This window comes from Stegastes partitus, unplaced genomic scaffold (assembly GCF_000690725.1).
Source record: "Stegastes partitus isolate 25-593 unplaced genomic scaffold, Stegastes_partitus-1.0.2 Scaffold1278, whole genome shotgun sequence".
NCBI lineage: Eukaryota > Metazoa > Chordata > Actinopteri > Pomacentridae > Stegastes > Stegastes partitus.
The window spans coordinates 69,422-77,704 of record NW_007579009.1 but is presented as its reverse complement, the minus strand read 5'-3'; positions in this window follow the sequence as shown (position 1 = coordinate 77,704).

Here is an 8,283-nt window from a genome sequence, read left to right as displayed (position 1 = left end):
ACACACACACACATTTAAATGCAAAGGTATACTGTGATTAAGATTCAATGTCAAAGCTTGCATTCTTATACATATTCAGTTGAAGTCGGAGGCTGAACTGCTGTTAATGTGGTTGTCTCTTAACAGTAATTATATGTGCTCATATGGAAATACAAGCATTAGTCAGGATTCAAAGAGATGTTTTTTTTTTTTTGCAATTAGTTTCTAAAATTTCTCTGCATCAAACATCTGTGAAGCGCACAAACACACTTTTACACACACACACACCACTATCACTTGAAACCCTCCACTGCATTGCCTATTTTGTCCTTGTGCATATTTTAATGACATCATCAATAATGGACAGAGCCATTCTGTGGAAGAGCAAGATGGGATCACACAGTGCAACCACACACACACACACACACACACACACACACACACGTCATATGTGGGTCAGACTGGTTGGTTGATTTTGAATCTTTAATTAACGATCTCTGCTTTGGCTAGTTTGTTAGTGAGCCCATTAGTGTGCTATTTGCTAGTGAGCCGTCCTCTCTGAGATTGGCTCAGCGTCTGCTACCTGCTACCAAACTTTGATATGATTTTTGCATTACAAGCCTCAACAAGGCCAAACAGAGTCAACTAAGTACCAGATGACTGAACATCAGATTATACCAAAGTGGTATCAGAAACCTAAAGCTTGCTGATGTTATATATTATCTGAAAGTTGCTCTATGGTTTAATGATGTTGTTTTGCAGAACAGAATCTTCATCAGGTCATGAAGAAGATATGATATTGATGTACAAGCACCAAGACACAGTAACAGCAGTCTCCAAAACCACCTGTATGTGTTTGCATTGACTGTGTACAAAAGGTGAAGTAAAAAAGTGAAGGCAATGTAGAATCGATTTATACCTGAATCTACATGGCCAGCAGGGGGCAACAAAAATGTGTTTGATTTTTATAGAAGTCAATGAGAAAACGAGTACTTCTCATGTAATCTGTAACCTCAGTACACATTTTTTCTGATGAGTTAATGATCTCAGGTGCTAGTGTGAAGTCTCTGTCAATACAACATGATGTTTATTTAGTAAAATATGGTTCCATTTAGGGTCTGCACGTTGGCTGCACTGTAGACTCACGGCAAGAAGGTCCTGGTTCGCGTCCTGGTTAGGATGCCTGGGATCTATCTGCATAGAGTTTGCATGTTCTCTCTGTGCAGCATGGGTTCCCTCCGGGTTCTCCGGCTTCCTCCCACAGTCCAAAAACATTTTGAGGTTAATTGGTGATTCTAAATTATCCGTAGGTGTGAATGTGAGTGTGCTTGGTTGTCCCCTGCCTTCGTCCTGAGTCAGCTGGGACAGACTCCAACCCTCCCTAGTGAGGATTGAGCGGTGTATAGATAATGGATGGATCCCATTTAGAATAGAATTATGCTTTTGGGCTGGGCTGCTTTGTGGTTGCTACCATATCACTCTTCACAGTGTTGTCAAGTTCTCAGTCAGATCCAGTTTCAAAAGGTCAACATGACAAAGGTCAAATCCCAAACTCGAGGCCTCACAAGGTCGCTATGCCTCCATCTTTTTTATATCAAATCTATTAAACCCTATTTAATTTAATGATCCTGATGGCTGTTGGTAAATTCCTGTAATTCTTACAATCTTTTAACAAAGTCATCAGACAGAATCAGAGAAGGAGCTCTCCAGTAGGGGCTCGGATGTGGTGTAAATTTAATGTTTTTGCACAAGAACACTTCAGCAGGCTGAATGCCTCTTCTTGACCTGATGCATACAGATGACACAGGGCAAAGTCAACGACAAAAAAATAAAAGACTGTTTCCCACCCTGAGTCAGACGTCACCACCCCAATACACTTATTCATCTACTTCATACATCCTTTCCTTTTTGCACAGTGCACCGTCCCCCCTCCCCACCGCCACCCCACCTCCTTGAACCCTCCATCTCAAGAGCATCTCACCATAAAGCCAAAACAAATCTACCTTGGCGTGGTCCCTTGGGTGAGATCGACGTGACACCGCGAGCTCAGGGGCGAGCAGAAGTGCAGATTGAGAAAGAGCCGGGGCAGATGATGAGGACGAGGATGAAGCGAATGCAGAGACAGAGGTGGCGGCCTTCCCTCTGCCTGCTCAGGGAGAAGATCGTCCTTGCTTTGTTAAACGATTTCTTCCAGCTGAACTCTTCTCCCAATATCAGTCAAAAGAGATCACTGAGAGATCACCGAGGAGAAAGCGAAGATTGCATGTAGTTCCCTGGGTCACCTTGGCATATGGCTCACTCAGTAAATCAATCCGTTTATTGCCATTTCAATAGCCATTCAGGTTACTCTTGTCACTAGGTGCTGTGCACTGGCCAAACTGCAGTCAGAAGTCAACGTGGTATCCTTGATATTTTTCCAGATTTGTTTATTTTGTAACTGCAAAGAGCAAAAACTGTTTGGAAGCCACTCTTAATGCAGCAATTCATTTGCAGCACAGGTCTATAGAACATCCATCCATTATCTATGCACCGCTTAATCCTCACTAGGGTCGCGGGGGGCTGGAGTCTATCCCAGCTGACTCAGGGTGAAGGCAGTGGACAGGTCGCCAGTCTATCACAGGGCTACACTTATAGACAGACAACTAAGACAATTTAGAATCATCAGTTCACCTCAACATGTTTCTGGACTGTGGGAGGAAGTCAGAGAACCCGGAGAGAACCCACAATGCACGGGGAGAACATGCAAACTCCACGCAGAAAGATTCCAGGTGTCCTCACCGGGACATGAACCGGGGATCTTCTAGCTGCGAGGCGATGGTGCTAACCACCGATCCACCTTGCAACCTGTCTATAGAACATGTAATATAAAAATCATGCTTATATAAGGGAGGAGAATGTCTAAATACTGTTGCAAATATATTCCCACTTTAAAAAAAGAATAGTTCTGTGGGCATGATTGTGTGCAGACATGGTCTGCAGTAAAGGTTCAAGGCTTTTAGGAAACCTCAAGAGCCTGAACTTTAAAAGAGTATAATGAAAATGCTCTTGGATTTAGAGTAAAACAAAATCAGGAATAAGCCTTTCCTAAGATCCTGAGGGTATCAGTTTTGCAAAATAGTTGGAACCAGAACCCAAACTTGTCTTTTCCGTCCCTCGTTTGGCGGCAGTACTTCCCTCTCCCACTAGATGGAGGTGTGATACTGCCACAGCAGCCAATTTATCTGTGACCCAGCACAGTGGGTGTACTCAGCCAGGGCTCTAATTTACAAACTAAGGCCAACCTCTCAATAGCAGCGCATTTTTAACAGCACGGAAATTACACGGATTCTGTATCCGCGGAGGTCTTTGGGCCAGCGTGACCTGAAGTTTACAGAGCTTATGAGTGAAAGGTTGTCAGTTCCATTTCAGATCGGAGGGATAAACGTGTGGGTGGGTAAGCGAGGCAGTACATATATACTAACAACTGTTGAGGTGCCCTTGAGCGCGGCATTAGTGCTCACCCACTTCAGGTCGCAACATCAGAATCCTCATCTTCAGCTAAGATGAGAGTTTGAACACAGAGAGGCATCAAGGTCAACTTTACCACAAGAGTAAAATACAAGGAAAAAAAATACACAAACAGAGAAAATACAAGGCCTGAGTTTGATACAGACAGCACTGCTTTACCTACTTTTACCGTGATGGATCTGTTTTTACGTTGAGAAGAGCTGGTTCCACATCGTCACTTGCTGATGACTGGCAGCATATGGCGGCAGCACATGCCCCCCTGACACTCAGGCCGGGTTCGCACATGTTCCTGTGACACACAAAAAGTAGTGGGTGTGTCCCAGCATATGTCTGCTACCGCTGGATGTGAACAGAAACATTTTTTGCTTTCTGTCCATGTGTGTGTGTGTGTGTGTGCATGCATGTGTGAGATATATTCATAGTAGGACATATGCTTGGAAAATACATGTGTCAGCAAGTGTTGGGCATGCATGTAAATGACATATGTCCATCCCACTATGTTTACACGCACTGTTTTCTCTGCGTGTGCATGAGTGTATGTGTGTGTGTGAATTTATACATCAAGTGCAAGCCTGTGTGTGGTAGTAATCCGCACTGGGCAGCTGCGCTCATTCGTATTCAGCCCCAAGGCACTTCTAGGCCGTCTCGCTGATTAGGGATCAGAGTCGGAGCAGGAGAGGAGAGAGAGTGGAGAGTGAGGACGAGAAAGAGCGAGGGACAAAGAGAGAGAGAGAGAGAGTTGGAGATAAAGCGGGAGAAAGAGGTCCTCTCCCATTTAGTAAACAGTTGGTTAATGTCTCTAATCCCATTAAGCAGGGGGAGCAGCTTGCCCCCTCACATAACATGCATTAATATGTATGTGTAAGTGTGTGGATGCAGTGTATCTCTCTCTCTCTCACACACACAAACAAATATATATATACACTCTACGTAGTACAGCCGGGAAATGAAATTGATTTGCCCTCATAAACATTTGATAAAGCTCTAATGCAACGTGGTGAGCCGTTGAGGAGGACTGGAGAGCGGGCTCATGAGAATGACATGTAAATCAAATGAGCGTTGTATATTTCCAGGCACAATTTGCCAACAATTATTGTTTTGACCTGGCTCCTCAGTTGACAAAAGAAACCTGCTCCCTCTGAGGAGCAGGAAATCAGCTTTTCAAGTGCTCTTGTGTTTGAAGAGTGGAGAGCAAGGCAAGGCGTGATTGCTGCAGTCTGCAGAGAGGATCCGACATGGGGTGATTTCATACAAGGAGAGGAAAAAGCAGCGAAGGCCAAGGCTGGTTGTTTTTCTTTCCCTTTACATATAATATATAAATAAGCAGCACTTATCTCTGTGTTTACTCGACTAACTTGCACTGATCTGTACAGGGGGAAAAAAAATGAATGATAAAGAAGACGGTCTCACTTTAGCACTTGAAACACTTGAAGCAACATTTAAAAAACTAAACATTTCAGCTTGTGGCCTGCTTCAACCCGACGCTCGTGTGTGTGTTTCACCTCATTTATATAATATCTAGGTGCAACATAATACAAGTGCCTGGAGCAGGAACTGTTAACCCATCAGTAAATTAATCCATCATACTGAGCACATGAATATGCATGGCAACACAATAGCATCAGTATGCAGGAAAAAAATTAAAGCATATGCTTATCATCTGAAACCCAGATATTGAGTTATTTATATGGACAAATGCAATTAAGGTGCTGTTTAAATTAGCAAAATAGTCAGCTGAATCTGAATTTCATTTTCATGCAAGAGAAGTGACCGCTGAAGTGCTCCACAGGTGGAGAGCGTGTTTAAAAATTCTGCCGGGATGATTTTGTTCAATCAAGGACCCTTCAGGAATCTCTGTGACTCTGGTTGTCATGGATAAACCCCAGCAAATATTTATGAAAAACAACAAGAGATGTTCATTCATTACCTGCCATTAATTCAGCACTCTGAAATCATCAGTACATGATGTGTTCTATAGGATGGAGGTTTAGGGAACATTGTGAAGCCACTTCTCACAGCACCGGGACATTGTGGTCCTTTGATCCTTTGGGTTCTGTGGGTTGCAGGTTAGGGCCTCTGTGGATTGGGCTTGTTTTGATCAGATTGAGATCCAGGATATTTGGAGGCCTTGGGCTATATTGTGTTCCTTGAGCTGTTCCTGAGCAGTTTTTGTGGTATGATGTGGCATGCAGCGAGCATTGTCCTGCTGGGCGAAGCTTCTGGGGTGTTGTTGCCATGAGGGGGGATGTGCTTGGTCTCTAACAATGTTTAGGTTGTTTGTATGTGTCAAAGTAACATCCACATGAATGCCAGGACTCAAGGTTTCCCAGTCGAACATTGCATTTAAAAAAGATAATCATTGTTATACACTTGGGCCGTCAGTGATTTCAGTGTGTTGAGTGATTGATGTTAACGCTGTGGCATGAAGACACTGACATATGCTCTGTTGTGACTTCTAAAACAACCATTTGCACCATTACAATTATATTTTCAATCATTCTTATAGCCTAAAACATACCTCCTGGTTTTAATAGCACCTTTACATCCTCAAAATTCCTTCTAAATCGTTGTGGATGTTTTGCAATTTAAGTCTGCAAATAATAATTTGTGTAGGTTTTTTTTTGGCAGATAATAATGCAGTTTTGTGTATAGGTATATAATATTGTACATGCAATAAAGTCTATGTCACTCATTTTTATAGTACAAACACTTGAATGTGTATAACACCAATGATATTATACAGAACTTGCAGGTTAAGGATAGTGACTTAAATCCAAACGTCCAAACTTAACTGTGAAACGGCTTAAAGAAATGACATTTATGCAAACATACTGAATATTTTTATCCACTATATTGATGGTGATAAATTAAATTCATATCAATCTAAAGGTGCTAAAAAGAAGCCCTGCTTTTTAAAGACCTCTCATCATTAAGGGACGATTTAAGGAATTGTTTTGTTGATGGAGTTTGTTTTTGATTAAATTAATTTACTAATTATTTGGAGGCAGGTTGTTGTTTCTGTTGAGGAGGATTATTATGATCATTAATATATGGCATTAATAATGTGATCTTACATGCATCACATTACAGAATGCTTTTAGGAAATACAAGCTTTCCTAATATGAAAAATGACAACCTATCCTAAATTTACTCTAACCTACACGAGGAACTCCTGGTGCTGATGGGAAGTCTATGACATCATCACTGGATGATCACATACATTATTGATGGTAGACTGTAAGTGTTACCAACAAATGTATAAATGCACAGACACACAGGCCCCAATGTGATGATGTCATGCTAAGCATTTCTTATATTATGGAAGGACATTTGAATGAGTGGTTTGATGTTTCTGCTTATTAAATTCCCCTGTATGTGACTTTAAAACAAAGCACTGCCATTGCAACAGACCATAAAAGCATCTCAGCTGTAATGTTTGCCTAGCAGATCTTTGTTTGGTATTTAGTATTACCAAATCTGATAAATATAAGAAAAAAACAATTGAATTTATTGAAAGTTAATTTTTAGCCTGTGTCATCTTCACATAAACAAATTTAACCAATAAAAAACTACAGCATGATGCAGAAAGCAGAAGATGGTGAATGTCAACAGGCTGTAATGATGAGTGGAAGTTTTCAGAGCCAACTGCTGTCATGCAGCAAACCTTTGTACTTTGTACTGGAACTAGTTGGGAGGAAAAATGACTATAGACAGCAGAAAACAGCTTTGGTTTCTTTACTTTCTACCATTTATTAAAAACGCCAACATGTCTGATCTGATCATGCTATGTGGTTACCTACAGTCTAAAGATTGTTTTGTTTGTGTGGGAGTCTTAAAACTGTGGCTGTTGAGTTTCAGTTGTGTGGGAGCACACACTGAAGCTACTGTTTAGGTTTTAAAGACATAATGGGTGATGGAGTTTAGCACCAGCAGGGTCAACCAATTATTTGATCAATTGTTAGATCTGATATTCAGCATTTTTCCAGTGATCTGCATCATTCCTTTTGTGTGCATATTTCAGATAAAATTAATTAATTGAAGGTGCTACTTTGACTCTGATGCAACCACCTCTCTCTATCTGCAGACACTGCTCTGTGGTTTTGAGTAATATCCTGTCCTCAGCACTATCTGATTGAGTCTAGACACGAGTATTAGCCTATCAACACAGAAAGAGACAATGTGAAAAGCTCCTTTTTAATTAAACATAAAACCTTTAAAAGGCTTTTCAACAAAACTTTGTCTTGAAGTTTGTTTTATTTGAGATTTTGACATCAAGATGTAGATTTGACTGCAGATATACATTGGTATATGTCGGTCGACCTCTACATTATAACTGTCAAAATATGCAGATGAAGCTGTTCTGCTCCCATTTATTTATTTATAAGCTGCAATCAATGGATTTATCATTAGCTAGGGTTCCTCATAATGTACAAATGCTCACTAGATCAATTATTGGCCATTAATAATGAACATTTGGGGATTGTCAGATTGTGGAAAATCCTCCTCCACCTTGATGCTTGTCTTCTAGATCATACATGTTCATTAGGGAACCTCTAATGAACTGATTGACTGCCAGTGTACTGGAATTACAGTCAGCTATCAACATGTATAACTGCAGACTAGATGGACTGTGAAACCCTTTAATGAAGATTTGTTAACATTTATAGGTGCCATTTATGAATAATCTGTGTTAATCAATTCATAAGACAATGCATTGCAGCTTATAAAGTTCTGATAAATGGTTTCTTATAAGAAAATTGCACCATTGAAGCTACTGTACTTTTCTAAGTGTAGGAA